This window comes from Leguminivora glycinivorella, chromosome 24, assembly GCF_023078275.1.
Source record: "Leguminivora glycinivorella isolate SPB_JAAS2020 chromosome 24, LegGlyc_1.1, whole genome shotgun sequence".
NCBI lineage: Eukaryota > Metazoa > Arthropoda > Insecta > Lepidoptera > Tortricidae > Leguminivora > Leguminivora glycinivorella.
This window is the reverse complement of record NC_062994.1, coordinates 336,106-359,800: the sequence shown is the minus strand read 5'-3', so window position 1 is coordinate 359,800 and position 23,695 is coordinate 336,106. Positions and strand designations below refer to the sequence as shown.

At 37.1% G+C, this 23,695-nt stretch overlaps 1 protein-coding gene across 9 annotated transcripts in view; it reads right to left on the bottom strand.

Moving 5' to 3' along the window:
* The window catches only part of LOC125238646 (talin-1), a 158,267-nt gene extending 148,946 nt beyond the window's left edge, over positions 1–9,321 (bottom strand). For 5 of the 9 annotated variants that reach the window (XM_048146013.1, XM_048146014.1, XM_048146016.1 and 2 more), the window contains exon 1: positions 9,175–9,320. The gene's annotated coding sequence lies outside the window, so the exon portion shown is untranslated. Of the gene's footprint in view, positions 1–9,174 lie in introns of all 9 variants that reach the window. The other 4 variants (XM_048146022.1, XM_048146021.1, XM_048146023.1 and 1 more) reach the window with 3 other exon arrangements.
* Positions 9,322–23,695: the final 14,374 nt, after the last annotated feature.

Sequence of the window (23,695 nt, the reverse complement as noted above, 5' to 3'; positions counted from 1 at the left end):
ATAGTAGGAAGTGAGGAAGCTATCATGATCTGAATATGATTAAGATGTTATATTTATTTAAGATGTTGTGCAAGATATTATTACAGGTGTAGTCAGGTGCAAAAATAGATATCAAAAGAATCTGCTCATATATACGAAGACCGGATTAAGATGTTACGCGATGGGACATATTTTTGAGTGGGATGCTGAGATTGTATTGTGTCAGTTGCACATTTGTTCGAATCTTTTTTTTACGGAACAAATACAAGATAATTGGAGTTTTGAATGATTCACGGTTATTCATTTCCAGAGAGATTTTTTCGAAGGAGGGTAGATCGCGCGCTGTCTACGCAACTTTAACATCCACCAGCCTTCGTCAGTTTTCCGTGATCATGATGCATGCAACTGCGTCGAAATATCGGGAGCTCGACAAAATTAAAAAGGTAATCACGGTCTATATCCCGGTCAATATAATTATAACAAGATAATTGTTCTCTGGTGTCGCAGGCAATCCCTTTGCGACACTCAGTGAAGTAAGCGAACGAATAAGCAGGTAAGAAATATTGTAAAGAAATATTTGTTTAAGATAAGGCAGTATAACAACGCCAATTAATTGAATAATTAACCCTCAAATAAATATGTAAAAATGCATGCAATCATTAGTATAATTACTTAGCCATAAAAGATAGGACTCCTTAACTCAAAAAATCTTTATTAGTAAAGATTAGTAGTTAAGAAAAAACATGTTATTTGTAATTATTTATAGAAATAAACAGTTTAAATTTTAATTTTTTTTAAGCACCTATTATCGTAGATAAACTTAGACCTATCAATCCTATCATACCAAGGGTGAATTCAATTTGGTAGCATAAACACTTCAATTTGATGACATATTAATTTTGAACGCGAGTGGGTTACATTCTTGAGTGTTTGTTTATATAAAATCATAATTGGCTGTGTCAACCCGAAGGGCAATGCACTGTTTTATTTTGTCTTTTTTAACATTTGAAATCACGGGTGAATAGGCATCTTCTGGGCGAGTTCACTCCATCGTAGGCCACGTATTTGCCTTTGGCTAGTCTGTGGTCGAGAGTAAGCCCATTTATAATAAAAAAAAACTTCATAAAATCAAAAATACTATATACCTTTTCATAAAGAATTTTTGTAATTTTTTTTGTATTTTGGATATTTCACTCATACACGCATAGTACGCGTTCACCTACACGAGCTTAGACTGTGTGCTAGGAATGCGCCTCTTTCATATATTTGATCGCCAGTGTCCGAGGTATGCTATTAATGATGACATCGCCACACTTCGTCTTTTTAAGGTAAACAGTTAAACACCATGCAAAAAACTTTCGAACATACAGACGAATGGCCATCACGCACTGACCAAATCTTCGAAATCCGAAGGGCGCGTCAAGAAATGGCGAATGTATGCAGCGCGACATGACGTCCGTGGGGGCCTAATGGATAGGAACTATGTGGCCTTCCATGCATGAAGAGCCCTTTTTATACGTGAAGAGTTCTAAATGTCACAGTTTTCGTTTTCTTTCAACCCCTTATTTGCCAAGAGTGGCACTGAAGCTTTAGTAGTTTCATGTGTTCTGCCTACCCCTTTATGGGATACAGGCGTGATTGTATGTATGTATGTAAGAGTTTTAAATGATTCACGGTTAGTTTCATAAGACTTATATTGACCGGGATATAAACCGTGATTACCTGTTTGATTTTTATTGAGGTCCCGATATTTCGACGCAGTTGCATGCATCATGATCACGGAAGACTGTTAAATTAAAAATGTTATACCTATGTAAAACTGGCACTTAAAATATACATATTTCTTTTTAATATTTTTTTGCAATGACGCAATGAGTTACTAGTTATTTCTTGACATCTATCAACGAGGATAGTTAGATTATGTCCGATAACGTTCTCATCGCCATCAAAACAGCGTTTTATTCTGAGAAATAATAATTGTTATTTTTTTAAATGCTTATAACTCTGAAAGTAAGCGAAATCCAGAAAAGGTTATATGACATTTTACTCTTCTAATATGATGAGGAATACGCTGTTAAAATTACTCGGTCTCCTCATCTTACACCGTGTATTTCCGAGCTCATATAACCCGGCAACCTTCAAATCAAGAGTGAAGGCATCTTCTGGGCGAGCTCACTCCATCGTAGGCCACGTCTTTGCCTTCGGCCAGTCTGTGGCCAAGAGTAAGCCCATTTATATTTGAAAAAAAATATTAGTATAATAAGGATATTTTTAAGAGAATTTACGTTGGAATTTATGATGAATAAGATCTGCATTTGAAGAATAGATATGGGCCCCTCTGTAATGGTGAGCCACATAGCTAAAGAAGTATTCGGGCGTGCTGTGCAAGCTGGAAATTTTTTTAGGAAGTAAAATATATTTTTAGAAAATATGTAGTATCGATCGCAGACGTTTCTGTATGATAAAAAATAAGTTTTAAGGCCGTCTTATTTAAAAGAATACCGAGAGCTCTTCATGGAAACATTGCAATTTTTGACTTTCCCTTTTTTTTTCAGATTTCCATACATTTTTTAAATCTTCCATTCATTTACCGCCATACAAAATGTATGAAAAAATGGTAACGGAATAGGAAAAAAACCTTGGGACACTGTTTTCTCCTATTAGGATTGAAAGAGCTCGCGATTTTAAGTAGAAACCACATAAAAATTTCCTAATCCAAAAAAAAGTGGGATGGACAGTCACTGGCAAAAAGAAGTGATGATTTTTGTACCTTTTCATATTAACGTCTTCTTTGAAATGTCATACGAAATTGTCAAACGATTAAAAGCGACAAGGTACAGAAATCATCACATTTTTATGCCGGTGACTGGACAAGTGGACAACTTTGAAAAATATGGCCCGTGTAGGTAATTGTGAAGGGTATTGAATGATACTTCATGTGGTTGCGTGACTAACCTCATAATTGTGGTTGCGGTCGCATCCCACACCCCGTTATGGTTAATATCTGAATAAACAAGTAAAGTGTTTCAAATTTCCTGACTGGGTTTAGAACTAAGGATCTTCAACTTCGTAAGCATAACTTTGCAGTTGTATAAACCCTAGTGAACAAAAGGATTTTTCAAAATCGTTGTAGGTATGAAATTGTTATGATTTAAAATGTGTTTAATGTTCCAGATTTACTGGGATTCGATCTCAGGGTCCCAAAGTTCGTAGACAGCAGTATTTGTCGAATATCTGAACAAACAAGCAAAGTGCAATATGTTGGATAAACTAACTCGAAACCCTTGAGTTGTGAACATTGTTGGTGTCAATATAGAACGCGTTTCCATAGTTGCCCCGGCACGAGTGAAACTGTCAATGTTCTTACCGGGCTAACGCAGGGCCTCAAACTTCGCCTCATCAAATATAATAAAACCAATAGGCTGCTAGACTCATATCGAATTTGGCACAAAAAATGGTTGTTTCCTGTAGTATTTAACATGAGAAACCAATGTTTATAAATTTTGGGTATTAAAAGTGTATTATGACTACGTATTTTCGATTGAAAATGTTTTTTTTTTACTTTAGCCACCGAAAACGTTGTCATAGAACCTAACTCAACTTTATGTCGAGTCAATCACTGACATGATGAACTTTATTATGCCTCATACATAAATGTCAGAAAATTTTGCGTTCAATTCGATTGACGTTATGCACAGACAATCTATAGATTAACATGGCTAATGTTGTTTTTGCCTGATTAAAAATGTTTTTTTTTTCGGTTTTCAAGTTGTAATAAAATATGGTAATTTTTTTTTTCGGTTCATTGGACCGTAATTGTTGTTTTTTAATATCCAGCAGCGCCATCTACAGTGTATGTTTGAATAAGGAATGCAATGTTCTAAATATAATTTTAAATATGACATGATGTTCATGACATTGTATTCTTGTTGTAACTCAATAAATCATCTTCGGAGCATTTACACGTATTTGATTAACAATAGGTTATGGGTATATTTTATTGATCAATACGGGGGGTTTAGTCAAGTATTAGATTGCAGTTTACAGTGTATTGTGTTATTTATTTATATTGTGAAGTGATCTGTGACTAATCTCCGGAGATGTCGTCACCAAACTATGTGGCGAATGTGCCCAAGTTACGTGGCCGAGAAAATTATTGTGAGTGGGTTTTCGCAGCAGAGAATTTTCTTATCCTAGAAGGCACGCAGAAGTTTGTTACGCGTAAGCCAGAAGCTACGGGTACAGAAGTTGCAGATGACGAAAAAGCCCGTGCGAAATTGATTTTGACTATCGACCCTTCCTTGTATGTCCATGTAAAAGGTGTCAAAACTACGTTTGAATTGTGGACAAAACTCAAAAGCTTATTTGACGACTCTGGTTTCGCCAGAAGAATTACGTTGTTACGAAATTTAATTTCCATAAGGCTCGAAAATTCAAATTCGATGACAGAATACGTAACAAAAATGGTAGAAAATGGTCAGAAATTAAGTGGCACAGGTTTTGCCATTAGTGATGAGTGGATCGGCTCGCTATTATTAGCAGGTTTGCCTGAGAAATATTCCCCGATGATTATGGCAATAGAGCATTCCGGCATTTCCATCACGACAGACGCCATCAAAACAAAGCTTTTAGACATGGAAGAGAAAAATTCAAATTTGACAGGGAATGGGAACGAGACTGAGAATGCATTCGCGAGTACGTCAAGTTACCAACATAACAAGAAAAACAAAACGAAATTTGTCTGTGGTAAACAGGATGGCGGCGAAATGACAACAAAAGTCAGAAATGTCAAAGTCAATTGTTTCAGATGCAAAGAATCGGGTCATTATAGAAATCAATGCCCGAATTACGAAAAGAATTCAGTTAAAAATAAAACTGGTATACGGAAACAGTCTCATGCATTCAGTGCTGTGTTTTTAAGTGCCGATTTTAAGAAAGACGAGTACTATATTGATAGTGGCGCTAGTACCCATTTAACACCAAACGAATGTTGGGTTATGAATGCATCGTACGAGCCGGCAACTAGTGAAATTATAGTTGCAAATAAGGCATGTTTGCCTGTGTTGTGTACCGGAAACGTACAGATTGCGACTGTGACTCCAGATAGTGAATTCGACATAACAGTTGAAGATGTTCTATGTGTACCGAGTTTAACTACAAACCTTTTATCGGTCAGCCAACTGATAAAGAAAGGGAACAGAGTGGACTTCACTAAAAAGGATTGTAAGATTTACAATAGAAGTGGACAGCATGTTGCTACGGCCGCTCTGACAAATGGCGTTTACAAATTGAATATGCCAGAAGATACGACCAACGTTGCTATGGCAGTGTCTGCCGAGACTTGGCACCGACGTCTCGCACATGTTAATGGCTCCTACATGGCGAAAATGAAGGATGCAGTGCAAGGCTACAGTATTGGCGGCAAGATAGACATCAGTAATTGCAAGTAAGAAGTTCAACGAGTTCCTGAAGCTAAATGGGATACTGCATCAAAGGACAAATCCTTATACTCCCGAACAAGATGGATTATGTGAACGGCAGAATCGCGTGGTCTGTGAGAAAGCTAGATGCTTATTATTTGATGCTGAGCTACCCACAGAGTTCTGGGCAGAAGCGTGTAATTGTGCAGTTTACTTAAGGAACCGGACAATAGCTTCAGGTTTGAACAACAAAACTCCTTTTGAAATGTGGACAGGGACACAGCCAGACCTGAGCCATCTAAGGATTTTGGGCAGTACTGTCATGGTCCACATTCCCAAAGAGAAAAGGTTGAAGTGGCAGAAGAAGTCTAAAGAAGCTATCCTAATGGGTTACCCAGAAGGGGTCAAAGGATATAGACTATTTGATCCAGAAAAGAGAACCTTTTTTACAGCAAGGGATGTTAAAATTATTGAAAATAAAGTGACATATTGTCAAATTGAAGTTCAACCACAGATACAGAAAGCTGAGGTAGGATGTCAAAGTTCAGTGGGGGATGAGAGTCCAGATAATTCCAGAACTTTAACTGATACATCATATGATTCGATCAATCCTAGTGAGTATGAGGATCCAGATACCACAGCGGAAAGTGTTTCAGTTCCGGATAATGTTCCTGCTCCTGAGAGAACCGGGCCAGTCCTGAGAACAGCAGAACAAAGAAAAGCTCCTGAAAGGTATGGAATTTCAAATCTTTGTTCAGATGCTAGCCCGAGGGACGATGCCAGTGGTCTGTCACTATCTGAGGCTTTACGCGGACCAGAGAAAGAGCAATGGAGACAAGCTATGGCAGAAGAGTTGAATAGCTTTGAAGAAAACCAGGCCTGGGAGCTTGTCAGTATTCCAAAAGACTCTAGTGTGGTAAAGTGCAAGTGGGTGCTTAAAAAGAAGTATGATAGTGAGGGCAATGTGCGGTTCAGAGCCAGGTTAGTAGCCAAGGGCTATACTCAGAAGTATGGAGTGGACTATGAGGAAACATTCGCGCCAGTGGTAAGGCATACAACTTTAAGACTTTTATTTGCTCTCTCTGTGCAGTTGAACTTAGATATTTGTCATTTAGATGTGACCACTGCTTTCCTGAACGGCTACCTTGAGGAGGATATTTATATGGAGAAACCAGAAGGTTTTCCTTCGCCTGTAGGTAAAGGGCAGGTACTTAAGTTGAAGCGAGCCATATATGGGCTCAAACAATCCTCAAGAGCGTGGTACAGGAGGGTAGATGATTGTTTAACCGAGCATGGTTATACTAGGTCTAAATTAGAACCTTGTTTATATGTGAAAAACGATAACGGTTTGACTGTAGTAGCTCTATATGTCGATGATTTCTTTGTTTTTTCAAACAACGCTGAAGAAACAAAATGCTTGAAACAGGTACTGTCTTCACAATTTAAATTAAAAGATCTTGGTCAAGTGAAACAGTGTTTAGGCATGAATGTTAGTGTTGATAAAGAAAACAATGTTATAACTTTAGATCAAGAAGATTATGTCGACAAGTTGTTGCATAAGTTCAATATGACAGACTGTAAGACTGTTCAGACTCCTATGGAGGAAAGGTTGAACTTAGATAAGGGTGAGTGCTGTGATACTGAATTACCTTACCAACAACTCATTGGTAGTCTCATGTACTTAGCAGTTTTGACGCGACCCGACATTTCTTTTAGTGTAGGTTATCTGAGCCAGTTTAATAAATGCCATGGTAAAGAACATTGGGCTCATGCTAAACGTGTTTTGCGTTATCTTAAGAAAACAAAACACTATTGCCTCAGGTATAGTAGTGATTCTGATTCAAAACTTACCGGGTTTGTTGATGCAGACTGGGGCAGTAATGTTCTTGATAGGAGGTCCTATTCAGGATATTGTTTCACTTTGTCGGGAAGTGTAATCTCATGGTGTAGTAAGAAACAGACTAGCGTGTCCTTGAGCAGTTGTGAATCGGAATTCATTAGTATTTCTGAATGTATCAAAGAAGCTATGTACTTACGGTCATTATACCATGAAATTACAAATAAAATTTCATTGATTAGAATATACAATGATAATCAAGGTGCTCTGAAGTTATTGGCCAACCCTGTGTTTCACAATAGGTCGAAACACATTGACATTCGTTATCACTTTAGTAGAGATATAGTTGCTAAAGGTTTAGTAGAAACAAAATACTTATCGACAGCTGAGATGCCAGCCGATTTGCTGACTAAGGGTCTAGGGTTTGTCAAGCACTTTAGATTCCTTGAGAAGTTAGGACTTGTGCCTAAGTAGTAGTAGTAGGTATGTTTAGTTGGTTTTAAACCTGTTTCGCTTAATGCTGATGATGCTGATGGCTATGCTTAGATATAGTGGGGGTGTTGTTTTTTAATATCCAGCAGCGCCATCTACAGTGTATGTTTGAATAAGGAATGCAATGTTCTAAATATAATTTTAAATATGACATGATGTTCATGACATTGTATTCTTGTTGTAACTCAATAAATCATCTTCGGAGCATTTACACGTATTTGATTAACAATAGTAATTAATAATATAAGATAGACTTTAAAAAAAGGGTCAAGAAGCCTATTGTTTTAAAAACCAGAGAATTATTTTCGTTTAACGATTCTTCAAGCACAACGATTCTACAAGATGCATGAGTTCTTACGTTACGTTAATACGTTATGGAGACGGAGGTAGAATAGTTGACATTTTTTTTATAAAACATCAAAGCTTAGCAAGCGATTGTCACTTGCCGTTTTGTAATGGAAACACACACAGCGTGTGACACGCTGGCTGTCACAATATTGACTCGGAGAAGGGTTAGCTTATTAGCGATGTTGCCACAATCTATTGTAGCAAAATACTTAGTACTCACGTGCACTAACACTAGAATATTTATACATACATTAACTCACGATTGTATTACCAAAAGGGGTACGCGGAGCACATGAAAGTACTCGAGTGACAGTGCCAAATTGCCAACAGTGGAATGAAAGAAAACGTTCGTAAAAAATTTGAAGTTAACCTTATTGACACGCGACAATGTGGTACAAAAGGTACCACTTGAAAATGTCATATATATACAGAAAATACAGTGGCGAGGAAACGAGGAAACAGCTAATATAAAAGAATGTAGTATTATTTAAAGAGCTTATATTAATAGAATGGCTAAAGCACTTTAGAGATTCACTAATGTGCTGTCAAAACTACTTATGCAAGAAATAAATTCATGCGTGCGAACTACTTATGCAAGAAATAAATTCTTACCTAGAGCATGTAAGATTTATAACGAAAAATTTGGCGACATTGATATATTTCATTTAACCATAAATCAATTTGTTTCCGCAATCAAAAATAAAAGTAGAAATAGCTATTATTAACTGTACCTTAGCAACCAACAATCACTCTCTTTGCATGTAACTTAGAACTGATAGATTTAAAATTTTACCTTTAGTATGTATTAGTAATAATTCTGAGCAACAGAGATACATGTGTTATACATTAGTGGAAACTGTGTGGCTTATGTATGTGTATTGTGCTTTGACTATATGTGTTGTATTTGCCTGTTTGTTTCCCAAAGGTTTAAATAAATAAATAAAAAATTAACGAGATTGGTTCCAAGTAGACATAATTCGGGATATCGCATCCAATAACATTTTTGCATGGCGACGAAATTTTCTAAATAAACATTTTAAGATATATATAAAAATCGATGCATTCTTAACTAGTTATAAATAATAAAAAAATACTCACCAAATACAAAAATATCTTCGTTCGCGTTTCGTTCGTTACAACTAAGAATAAAGGCACAGTTTCGTTGGCTTTGCGTAAGGCACTTGTTTGGCGTGTTGCTGTCTCTCTCACATCGCAGTTATACCTGGGGAGGAAAGAGAAAGATATTAAATACCAGCTTTTTCCCGCGGCTTTGCTCGCGTTAGAAAGAGACAAAAAGTAGCCTATGCCACTTTCCACCCCTTCAACTATCTCCACTTAAAAAATCACGTCACGTCAATTCGTCGCTCAGTTTTGCCGTGAAAGTTGGGAGTGTTCTTACCCATGTTTCATGAAAATCGGTCCACTATGTCGCGGTCGGGGGTTTTTCGAAATTTTTATTTTGTGGTTAGGTTATTACTTTAATGCACAGTATTGTCACCTTAGTTCGTTAATTTCATTAGATTTTACTGTATCTTATGTTTTGTAGTGTGCAATAAAATATTTTATCGTTATTATTATACATGACCAGTACAAATTGCCGACATAATGCCAGAAGGCATTCTCTACCAGTAAACCATGGGATAAGCTGAAAGCGAAAATATAGATATTTTGCAATCAATCCTTAACTAAGTACTTTATTTTCAGAAGTAACATAAAAATGTCTGCACAGACCCCGTAACCAATAAAATTCCACCAATAACGTGACCACGCCCTAATGCACAATGTTCAATCTACCCTCTTGCGGAATAAACACATAAATCTTGATAAAAGTCAGTTTTCACCTCTATTCCAGATAAAAAAATATAATCTTTGCGTTGTTGTGTATTATTATGTAGAGTCCAAGCTAAGTTGACAGCAATTTCGCTTTTAAATAGGCGAGACTACTAAAAAAGCCAGTTAGATTATCAAAGAATTTTAGACACGTATTTTTTCTTTTTCTCGTAAACGAAAAATAACGACGGTACAGTGCGTTGAAGTTTCGCGTGACGTCACGCACGCCTAGGTACAATTTTTACTAAGAAGTGACGTCACAAGCCCCCACTCCGGTAATTTGATGCTCTATATCTTTGTATTTTCTCATTAATTAGAAAAAGCGAAAAATATGTGTTCAGTATTTCTGGACGATCTAGCTGACGGACTAAACAGAATGCCATTTTTTATGTAGTCGTCATCCCTATTATGGTCCCAAAAAGTCCTAAGCTTGGCTTAGCTATAAGAACAGAAAAGAATATAGTCACCTCCAATTATATGTTACACAACGTATAGTTGTAATAATAATAAGCCGTGAGTGTATCAAATATTCTTATTTTTATGAGCGTGCCACATTAATATGGGCATTCGTAGAGTAAAATAAAGTACAGCGTACAATTTACTTTCATTCCAGCCTCCAGACTAAAAACGCATAATGAATTCATTCCGCTAGCGCATTTTATGTACAAGATGAAAAGTGCAAATTCGAAAATTAGCCATCCCTTTACCTTTACAGTCAGGCTCTTAGCCCCTATAACCTAAGCAACCAACTTCTGAAACTGAAGCCTCCCGAAAATCCCGGGACCCCATGAATTACATAACAGGCTCCAGGGCGGCGGCAGACGACGACTAGACGGCGCCACGGAGCGGCGCCGAGAGCGAGACAAACGCACAGCTGTCCCGCTCCGCTCTTAGGAAACTTGGCGCCCAACGTGGGACTAGAGTTGTGGCAAAAGGTCTTATGTACAGTCAGCCCATCTGAATCCTAGGTCACTGCAGAACCCTTTCACAGTAGAAGTCAAACTGACTTCTATAGCAAATAAAGCACGGTGTCAATACGACAGGGTTCTAGAGTAGCCTATGATTTAAATTGGTTGACCGTACAACGAAGTACCGGCCAATAATTTTAACTTTATAACTCCCGTGAGACTCCATTTTTAAAATAATTTAAGTGGGTCACTTACGTTTTAATTAAGACGAACGCTCGACACGTTTCTATCCAATTTTTCGACTTAATTAAAACCTGCTTAAATAATTTTTACTAATGCTACAACCTAACTTAATGTCCTAACCTCCACAACTTTCAAATCTAGGGCATGAACAGGCTTCTTCTGGGCGGGGCTTACTAGTTTAGGTAGTCTGGTAGTCCTTTATGCTAGAGATAAAAAAATCCGTTGTAAAAATTAGTTTTACACGTTACCAGATCTCTATGTAACAAAAAAGTTTCATACAAACTACCTAGGACATAAACATTAAATAAATGTCATTATACAAAGAAAAAGTGACCAAAGCCTCCAGTGCTCCGAGCTGGAATCGAACCAGCGTACTCCGCTTACCGGGCGAATGCCAGAACCACTCGGCTATCGGTCCACGAAAGTTTATTTAATGTTTAGAACATAATAGTAGTGTTACTACTTAAAATAACAAGTTAAAATATTTTCTATGAAAGTAATTTAATTTGTTCTTAGAGTACCTAGGACATTTTGGGAAACCTAGTTGATCCTGCTGAGCATCATCGACTATCAATTTTTATTAAAATCAGAGACGGGACGTGACCCAAATGTACAAACTTTTCGGGAATAGGCTACTACTCATATCTAATTTGGCACAATAAATGATTGTCTTCTGTAATATTTGACGTACGAAACCAATATTTCATGATTTTGGGTATTAAATGTGTACGATGACCTGCCTGTGTGGTGACGGGTTAAGAATTTCACCATCCCCTTTCTTCCCGTGGGTGTCGTAGAAGGCGACTATGGGATATGGGTTAAATTGTGGCGTAGGCGAGAGGCTGGCAACCTGTCACTGCAATGTCACAGTTTCGTTTTCTTTCAACCCCTTATTTGCCAAGAGTGGCACTGAAGCTTTAGTAGTTTCATGTGTTCTGCCTACCCCTTTATGGGATACAGGCGTGATTGTATGTATGTATGTATGTAAATGTGTACGATGACTACGTATTTTTAATTCAAAAATGTGAGTATTTTTTTTTTATTCTGGCCACCGAAAACGCTGTCGGCCGTGTAGTGACGTCATAGAGTTCATGTCAAATCAATCACTGACATAATGACCTTTATGCCTCGTACTTAAAGAGTCAGAAAGTGTTGTTTTCGCACCGAATGACTTCATTCACAGAAAATCTATAGATGACATGGCTGATGTTGTTTTTGCCTGATTACGTAAAAGTATTCTTTAAAAATATTTTTTGCGGTTTATTATTCATAATAAAATATAGTGATTTTTTTTTTCGGTTAATTGAACAGTAAGTTTAGTAATAAATTAATATAAGACATACTTTAAAAAATGGTCAAGTAGCCTATTGCTGAAATATGCAATCTCCAAATGAAAATAAATCGTTTACTGTATTATACATGCTCGATCATACACAAAATCACAAATGAGCTTAAGGCAAGATTTTGCATATCTGAGCATTTTCAGAGTTTGGGACCTGGGACCCCCTAATTAGCGTAAGTTGTTAACAAAAATTAACTCACTGTCAGTTTTGTGACGATAATTAAGCAAGAAATTTCTATAAAACATTGTTTTTGTGTTAATTACATAAACTTTAAGCGATAATCTACATTCAGAATGTGAAAAAAGTCAGTTTTTAGACAGATTTTATGCTTAATTGTCGTCACAAAACTGACAGCGAGTTAATTTTTGTTAACAACTTACGCTAATTGGGGTGTCCGAAATTCTGAAAAAGCCCATCTGTGTTTTACATCTGCTAGTCATACCAAGGTCAGTGTTTCTGAATCGTATGTATGATGTAATCATGGCGGTAAGATACAAAGAGATAATCTTTTTAATGGTTTGAAGTAACATACATATGATGCCCCAGATCCGTCAACTTCTGATGTTTTTATTCATCATTGATTTATTCGTAGTAGCAATATGGTCAGTTATTATTTATTAATTATCATCAAGGTATTAATAAACGTCGTAGGTAAGGTAGCTCATAATATAAAATTATTTGAAGCCCACAAAAATACCTAGATTATTTTTTTAGAAATAATGTGAAGTATAGGTAGGTACTTTTATTTTCTGCGAACAGTTAACGCTAATCGTTGAAGCACACACGCTCACATACAAAATGCGCAGTTTCCAACCAAAAGGATGCTGTTTTCGTCGTGTTGCCGTTCAATAAGACGCTAGTTTCCATAAAGATTCGATTTTAAGTGAACCGTTTCTACCGACATTCCTACAAATGCGCTTACTCTTGACCACAGACTAGCCAAAGGCAAAGACGAGGACTACGATGGACTGAGCTCGCCCAGAAGATGCATGTTCACCCTTGATTTGAAGTTTGCCGGGTTATAAGTATAACGTCAAAAAAAAAATTGTATAGGTACATTTAAATTATAGTTAAAATACACCACACAGTAGGTTCCCAGTAGGCACAAATCACGGCATATCAACGTTGATAAACGGACAAAGAGCTGCTGTCATAGTAGCAATCTGTACCGTAAAGCTGCGTCTACACTGAAGGAATATAGCTTTATCATGCGAACGGCTAAGGAGTGGAACTCACTTCCTGCATGTCTATTTCCAACCCACTATAATTTGGATCTTTTTAAATCAAGAGTGAATAGAAATTTTTTGGGTACACATGCTTCATCCTAGACTGCATCGGCACTTTCCATCAGGTGAGATTGCGGTCAAATGGTTTACCTGTTCCTCATAAAAAAAAAAATTGAATTATTTTTTATAAAAGTGTGTACTTAATTAGAAAACAATTTCTGAATCAGAATAATATTTGTAATTTTAAAGGTCTACTAGCACCAATGAAAATGGAAGGTTATAACCCTCCATTTTATATGGAACTAGCTTCTGCTCGCGGCTTCGCTCGCGTTAGGAAGAGACAAAAGATAGCCCATGTCACTCTCCATCCCTTAAACTATATCCACCTAAAAAATCATGTCGATTCGTCGCTCCGTTTTGCCGTGAAAGACGGACAAACAAACAGACACACACACTTTCCCATTTATAATATTAGTATGGATTTGACAGATGACAGCCCACTCACCCTGAGTCCCTGAGGTAAGTGGTTGGTGTGCAAGAGGGTCTAAATGTAAAGTTTCCCACATAATGTGTTAAATATTGTGCAAGCAGGATTACTTATTTATTTTATTACTAACAGAAAGAAAATTCTATTTTGGAGTTTACTTAACAATCTAAGTTGGCAATAATTTTGATAGCCCCGACAATAACATTTGCATCGCCGTGTTTGTCAAAGTCGCTGCCAATTTATTTTCGTATGTGGCGGTATTTCACGCCAAGCGGACAGCGAAAATAATGTCATATCATATAATTTTCAATTTCTTACACGACACCTTTATCAGCGTTTTAAAAAACTTCTCCTCCGATTTCGTAAATTTTTTAAATGCGTCCAAACCGTAAACGGAGGCAAATAAAAATAAAATAAAAATATACGTAAACTCATGACATCAAGTAGTATAACTATTCCAAATATCAGTAAATTTTATGACATGACATTATTTTCGCTGTCCGCTTGGCATGAAATACCCCATGTGTCACTTTTATTTTATTCTCTGTGAACTCGGCGAGTGAGGACGCGCCTTAATAACTCGCACGTGCTGCGCCGGCGCCGATATGGCACGCGACAGTGTTATTGAATAGCAAAACATTCATACAATTTGTTTGTAAATATGTTTGTATGTTGTTTGTCGCTGGCGCTATTGATGATGTGCTGGGATTCTTAAATGAATGAAATGAATATTTAAAAACAATAGGTTTACTTGTTTAATTAAAATTTAGTTTCTCTTTGTCCAGCACGATTTTTTTTTTATGGGATAGGAGGCAAACGAGCAGACAGGTCGCCTGATGGAAAGCGATCACCGCCGCCCATGGACACCCGAAACACCAGAGGTGTTGGAGGTGCGTTGCCAGCCTTTAAGATGGGTGTACGCTCTTTTCTTGAAGGTTTGAAGGTCGTATCGGTCCGGAAATACCGCCGGCGATAATTCATTTCACAGTTTAGCTGTGCGGGGCAGGAAGTTTCTGGAGAAACGCACAGTTGAGGACTGCCAGCCATCTAAATGATGGCGATGGAAATGTTGTCGCGTAGGGCGATGGCGGAAAGAAGCGGTAGGGATTAATCCGAACAATTCCTCGGAGAGTTTTGAATGATTCACGGTTATTTTCATTAGACTTATATTGACCGGGATATAGACCGTGATTACCTTTTTGATTTTTGTCGAGCTCCCGATATTTCGACGCAGTTGCATGCATCATGATCACGGAAAAACGGATTCCTCGGAGCACTCCCCGTTATACATGCGATAGAAAATGCATGCAATTCTGCATATTGCTTCCTGAAAATACGTCCTTCGTAACAAATGTTAGGTCTAAGGCGTCGGGCGAGGCGACGGGTAGTGGACTGAATAAATGGGAAAGTGTGTGTGTCTGTTTGTTCGTCCGTTTTTCACAGCAAAACGGAGCGACGAACTGACGTGATTTTTTAAGAGGAGATAGTTGAAGGGATGGAGAGTGACATACTCGTAGGCTACTTTTTATCTCTTTCTAACGCGAGCGAAGCCGCGGGCAAAGGCTAGTAGTTTTGTAGTTTATAAAGAGTAGAAGTCATTGGTTATTCGCTACAGTAAGGTGGGTAGTGGGCAGCCCTTATAGGGGCAGATCAGCTTTCGCCGACCTTTGGCGTGGGAGGCGCCGGATGTGAGGCAACCGCCAAGTGGAGCGGACTGGCTGATTCGCCGAGCTTTGTACTAGCGAACTACATAACGATATTCACAAGTTCCCATTTAGTAACCGCTGGTAAATATAGTGTTGTACAGCAGTTCTCGAAAAGTTTATACAAAAATTAAGGAAAAAGTAAAATTTGTTTTATTATTCCTTTTTTGTTACCAAGATTTTAGTAACTTTTATTTGGTCATTAAGATTCTCTAGTATCTATATTTTCTTAATTATAACAATTATCCTGTAATATATCTTACGCAAGTCGACTTATATCACTAAGTGTTGGTAACAAAATAGGATAAATTAAAATTCGAAAGAGGTTGTAAAATCCTACTTGAATAAACGATATCTTATCTTATTTACTGACGTGGCTATGTACAAACTTTTTGAGAACTGCTGTGTAGGTGAAAAAATAATCCTCCTTGCGATATCCCGGCATTTGCTACTGCTAATGAGAGCCTGGGGTTCGCTTAGACAACTAATCACAAGATTTGGCGTAGACACTAGTTTTACGAAAGCAACTGCCATCTGACCTTCCAACCCGAAGGGTAACTAGGCCTTTTTGGAATTAAATAGTCCGGTTTCCTCACGATGTTTTCCTTAACCGAAAAGCGACTGGCAAATTTAATATCATGACATTTCGCACATAAGTTCCGAAAAATTGGTACGAGCCGGGGTTCAAACCCGCACAGTCGCACACTCTCACCGCTAGGCAACCAGCGCTTCTTCTTCAGGTAAGATAAGAGCCATTTATTAATCAGGCGGTTTAGCACAAAAAAAAATGAAAATGAAATATTTATTTTTCAAGTAGGCATATTACAATGCGCATATGAACGTCAAATAAAGCTACGCCGGCTCTAACCCTACGCCTCAGCCTCGAGAAGATTTCAGTCCCCCCTCAGTTGGGAGGGGGGTATCCACTATGGGACCGGCAAGAAATTCGGCGGGCAACTTCTTCAAAACATTACATCTTATAACTAACATGCATTAAATAACAAGATACAATTTAACATGCAAAAGTATTCATCAAAAAAATATGAACAGACTAGGTACTCTATGGAAATTAATTTCAATAAATTATATTATTGCTTAATAATACGTCGTACAACTTTACTCGGTTCAGTTAATGTCTAGCGTGCCTACGCTGATTCTGGTGCCGTAGTCGAATGGCATTTCTGCAACGCGAAACGAAAACGAAACGCCGCGAAAAGTAATCTGGCTCTGTCGCGCCAATACGCAAGAGCGATAGAGATATCTACGAGCGTTTCTTTTGTGCCATTCGGCTACGTACCCTGTAGGCCTAGCACATGATGGCGGCGAGAGTATGTCGCCGCGAGATAGATGACACGTCTTCTTCTAACTGTATTAATGACATAAGGACGGGTAGTAGGTAGACTGTAGGAGGTAGGGCATAGCGAGTGATATTTCGCTTTGTGTGGTAGGGCACAGCACAGCGGATATCGTCTCGCTCGAATCTAGAGCAGAGCCCAACTGGGGTAGTACCTCCGCCTTTCAGAAGACCGCAGCCAAATAGCACTAGACCCTTTGAGTAATTATGTTAACTAGAGAGGGCACCTCAACTTGATTTTGTGTAACAACACTTAGAGCCGATCGGCACAAACGCGCTTAGTCTGTGCCGAACGGCTGTGGTAGAATGACGTATCGCAATGAAAAATATTTCGTCTAAATAATGCCGTCATGTGTAGTGAGGTACTGTACTAACTGCTCAAGAAAATCTAACAAAAGCCAAGGAGTGAGTTTTCATACGTAGGTTTACTGCATTTTTGTTTAAACACGCTTACTTTTTAAAAAATGTATCAATATAAACTCATGCCGAAGCGCCATGTTGCGGCGGCCATGTTTCGTTGAAACCAAAGAGTAAAAAATGCAACAAAAGCAGACGTGACAATATCGCAAGTTAGTTCAAGTTTCCTATCATATAATAAATTATATATATTTATCGACGCAAAAAAGGTTATTTAATTATTATTGTCAGAATTGCACAGTTTTCCGACATGTCGGTCTATAACAGATTCTCAATACGCGTGTCGAATTTCATGTGAGTATGTAAACGTAAGTGCAGTACCTAACCTGCCTGAATGAATTTGGGTAGGTAGACGGTCAAGCAAATTAGGAGTATAAAAACGCGCGAAATTCAAATTTTCTATGGGACGATAAACCCGCGCCCATACATACATGGATGTACCTAGATAAAGTTATGTATGCGACTATACATAATTAGGCATTAAAACACTCATGTTATCTTATTAACACAACAAAAACAACAATGTTTTAATGCCTACCATTATGCAAATGTCACATAAATAACTACTAATATCCAGTTGCGGCTACGTGTACACATGTACGCTCAGTCCGTATGCAGCTTTCTATGTGGGCATTTAAAAAAATTGGGACTCACAGAGTTGTTAAGAAAAAATTAAATCGCTATCACTTTTGCAACGATAATTAAGCATGGAATTTCAATAAAAACATCGTTTTTGTTTTAATTATGTAAATTATACTAAGTTATAATCTAAATTCAGAACGTGAAAAAAGATTGGTTGGGGTATAGAAAAAGGGGGCAAGATTAGTTTTAAATCCAGATTTCAAGCTTGATTGTCGTTACAAAACTAACAGCGATTTATGTTTTTTGTTAACAACTCACGCTAATTGAGAGTCATAAATTAAAAAAATGCCCATGTAAACCCATGTCACTTCTATACTACGACTTCTAATCTATGCACTCTATGCGGGGCTCATCATCGCGACCGAAACGTCGTAAGCGCCGAGTAAAATCGTAGCGCTTGCGACGTTACGGAAGCAGGCCATTGGTTCACACCCCGCCCCCTCGCCCCGCCTTCAGCTTACAGGCTGTGACACGTTCGTTGTTTGCTATAGCTCCTCTATACGAAGTAATAATTACTCAATGACTAGACCCTACTCGTAGTGTTGTGTTCCTGCCGGTGAGTAAGGCTGCCAGAGCTCAGCGAGGGTGCGGTGTGCTGATGACGGGAGGACTTACGGAACTAACTTGTTCCGTCTATTGTCCTTTGAGTCGTCGGCAACCCGAACCCTCCTAGGAGCTTGTACACTCCTTTTTGCTGTGTACTTAAGAGGGGGTAGAGCAGGGAGAATTTTCAGAATCTGTCAAATTACCCCATTACACACACAAACACCCTTCACTCACACTACCTCAATTTACTGTGAAAGGTCAGTGACCCTTAATTTTTTTCAAGAGTGTTATTTTGAGTTTGTAGTCAACTACTGACCTCCTTTGAGAAATTAAAACTGTAAAAAAGGTAGCATACAAGAAGACAGAGAAAAAATACGCGTCATCTAGCTTTCCTTCTCTGTCCATGTCTCATGTGACTTTAATTTACCTAAATATGTAGATAACGTTCCTTACTCAGTTGATTGTTTATCTAGGTGTATTTCAAATTACTTTGCACTTCATTTTGCGTTACTTTTCTATACTTAGATTAAAAATCGTCAGCCTGCCTATCCCCGCAAACATTTTTCAAAGACGTGTGTGAAGGCCGATACCTCCAGGCAAACAATTATGGTCGCGTGCTAAATGATAAAACATCAGCCCTATCGCTTTATTTGTAAGTGCGATAGGGACGGTCCGATGTTTTATCATTTATCGCGCGACCATGATTGCCCTGCAGGTCTTCAGAGGCCTGAGCTGTGCATTAGGTATATGCGGGTTGTATTAAAGACTATCAGATATTTTCTTTATTCTTTTTGGTCGTTTTAGCTTCGCTTTTTTATCATTTAGTTTATACAAAAATAAAGCATGTGTATAAAATAAAAACCTAATGAATAGAGTACAGCTAGCAGCAGTCAAGTCAGAGACCCAAAGGAAGACAGGGAATATCGACGCATATCTTATCATATCCAATACCGCCATCGCTATCTGCATCAGACTCTTGATCTTACCCAATTTCCTAGTCTCTTCTCTTAATTTCAGTTTCTTGAGTTGAAAATGTTGAAACTCATACTTAGCATTAAATAAAACACAAATACATATAAAATCACAATATAATTTTAAATTATGGCTTAGGCCCTGTACCAGTTGCAGTCGCCACGTCTGTAAAGCCACTTGTAGTTTCTTTTAAATGGCTAAATACCTAGATGTTATGTCATAAACATCTGTGACGTGACTGAAAATTAAAAAACATCGCTCAGAGATAAGGTTCAAATTAGCATGGCAAAAAATACAACAGTGCAGTCAAAATACCATCAAAATACGAAAAAGCAAATATCAATGTAGCCGTATTTCAGGCAATAAGGGCTGTTTTCTCAAATATGAAAAAATCTCAAAAGCAGAACTTTATTAAGACTTTCTAGGAAAATTATTTTGAACTTGATAGGTAGAACAATTTATAAAAGTTTTACAGAAAAAAATTCTGAACTAAGTTTGTAACTATATGAAAAGCATTTTTTTTATCTCAGATTGCATATTTTAGTATCGTAACGATTTTTATTTCAAATAAAAAGAGAATTATTAGAAAAGGTTCACGGTGTCTGCCGTAAACTGGGGTTACATTGACCAATTTGGGAATTTAAACTTCTCTAGCTTCTACATTTAATGGGTATTTTTACCCATTAAATGTAGAAGTTAGAGAAGTATAAATTCCATAATTGGTCAATGTAACGTAACAAAGAAAGAAAAAAATGGGACCATCAACTTTTTTAGTCTTTTCCTGCTAAAAATATAGAAAGGTAACAAAATAATGTACGCAAAAAAAACCATGTTATCAAACTTAAACTGACATTGGGGTTACTTTGATACCCTACTCGTATGTATTTTTTTAATGGTAATCGAATGTAATCCCTTACAAAAGTATTTTATCTCAAGAAAAGATAAAAAACGGTTCGCAGAGTCAAATATTACAACTCTTTAACGCTATTTTGGGGTTACTTTGATTAAAAATAAAAATTACCATCTTCGAAAAACCAACTTTATTTGCAATTGTTTCAATATTTATCACAAGAAGAGATCAAATTATCAGTCTCAACAAGTACCATGACATAATCAGACAATAATCAACTATGTGTCATTATGGTCAATTTTACCCCATGCAAGTGATCAAAGACACCCCACATAGTAAATAATTAGTAATAAATGCCTAGTTTGACTTTATGATACAACACTCAATACAATGGTATAGCTAAACACATGTCTGGCAAGCTAATGTTCACTGTGAACCTTTTACTTTAATACCCACTACGTTAGTTTAGAAGTTATTTAAACATGAAAAATAGCAACAAACTATGCTTATATTTTGACACGTTATCCGCACTGCCCACGACCATGCTTACTTGTTCACTGCGTCAGAGCACCATATAACTATAAAGGTTGGTTTAGGGTTATCATATGTCTAGATTTCGATAAATTTATTTTATTAATACATTACCGACTACTCATAATATATTAGTTCCTTATTTTTTGATAAAATAAATATAATATGCTCGTGACAGGTCAGGTTTTGTTCGTAATCCAAAAAAGTCAACCCTAGCACTTTTCCCTATTCATTTTATTTTAAAGTAATCCGTTTATTTTATAGCAACCATGGGTGATTTTTGTGGACTTAAGTAGAAACGTTGACTTGTGGTTGACAGAAGTGTGATTAACATTTCTAAATGTTAATTTATTGTATCTAGTCTAACTACGAAGCAATACATTGACGTATAAATTGCGTCCATATACAGAGAGGTCATTCATAAAAACATCACTTTAGGTAAGTTATATATCTTTTATACAATTTGACAACCATTGACTACACATCCCAATTCACCCCTCTTCCGACCCTAATCACCCCTTCGTAAACCTATTCACCCCTTTACGACCCGTTTCCCCCCATTATTGATCCTATTCACCCCTCAGGCCGCGGATATTTGTTCATCCCGTAAAAGTTCCCCAACACAGTTGCATCGCTTTCTTCATGAAAACCATTATAAAAATGAAAATATGTCTTATGATTTTCTGTTAAACATAAACTTTAGAAGTATAGGTATACACTACATTCAAAAGGATAATGAACAAATTCTTAGCAAAATTTCACACAAAAATGAAGTTAAAATGAGTAAAAAATCCAATAAATTTGAATGCCTACTTTGACAGACATTTTTATGTCTGTAAATATATTATTTACATAAATCATAAAATATATTATTTAAATATAATAGCATTATATACCCCGGGAACCCTATTCACCCCAAATTGCGGTATTTATTAAATTGTCAATATGTAAAATGTCGGAAAGTACGGAACGGAACCCTACACTGACCGTGGTCCGATGCGCTCTTGGCCGGTTTTTCTTATATAAAATAATATAAAAATTCACCTCCCAATTTATAATAAGTTTTTTTGCAAAAAAATCATTTTTGGCACAGGCTTACCTTAGCCGACTGTACCTTTCTTTCAAAAATCATCTATTGCTCTCCGAGATGTCTCTAAATACCACTTACTCAATGGGGATACGACGTTTCATAACAGAGTTCCTCTGACCACCTTTCTGCTCCATCATCAGATCACCTCCATGATACCAGAATATTGCATTGTCACGTGATTTACATAAGTGTGCAAAATTTCAGCTCAATCGCAAATCGGAAAGCGGGTCAAATTTAGCTTCTACGTTTTGGCCCAAACTAAGATAAATACTAACAAGGCAAGTTGAATAAAAGCTTGTAAAAAGGCTTCTGATATCAGATTTGTAATAAGTTTACTTGTCATAGTTTATCAACAGATGAGACAGACATATGCACTGACAATACTTCACGTGTTTCGTGAGATGTCAAATCACCTCATACAATTTACCGCTCTAAGGCAACTAAGGTAGGGTTTGTTATTGCACTTTAATTACATATTAATGATTTCTAGCCCGTAAGATATATATTTGCTTTAACAATGGATAGATATTTATGCGAGTAAGAGTGTAATTTAGATTTTTATTTATAAGGAATCAAATATTTTTAAGCTACCCGATCATACAGATATTTCTGCGGATAAGGACACTCCCCACATCTGCCGTCTAGCAATCGTAGCGTCGGGCCAACTGTATGGCTAAGCCGCGCCGACGCGGCGTCTTTTTCCATACAGTTGGCCCGACGCTACGCTCGCGAGACGCTAGAAAGAGAGACGATGTTTTTGCCGGTCACGGAGCATCACAAATTTTTGCCGGGAATATGTCGTCATATACTTATGATCCCTTATAGAAAATTTGATATTTTTGCACGGCCGTTCATAGTCATATAATTATGCTGGTGACTGTTCCATGAATATTTGGTCTAGTCTAGTTGAGTGGAGAAGTACCATTCAAAACGAGCGTTAACTTTCTAAACAACAATATATTTAGGTACTTTATAATTATTATTGTTTTCAACTTACGGTTACGTGTTCGTGGTATGCACAGAGTAAATCTTTAATGAAATTGAGACATTTTTTTATATATACAATTAAATTTGAACTAGAACCACTAAACCTATTATACCCGCTCGCATTCCCCTTTTTTCTATTCTAAGTAAGAATCAGTTAATAAGTATCTGAATATATGTATGAATAAATTAAATTGTAATTGTTTACATACAACCTGTGAAGTTTGGTTGACAAAATTTGACGTAGGTGCTGTCATATATATTTTTAAAATGACGTACTGTTAATACCAGCGTAATGAAAATGTATTCCGATTAGTAAAAGAAAACATGAAACTTTTTTCAATTTAACCGAACTAGAATGAAATCATTTATACTCATTCGGTTGTGTTCGTTATTTTCTTTAATAATGTGATATATTTTTATTTATTTTTTATGCACAAGCCATGCACCTTTAAACTTTAAATGAGATTGGATCTCCACCTGACATTATTGA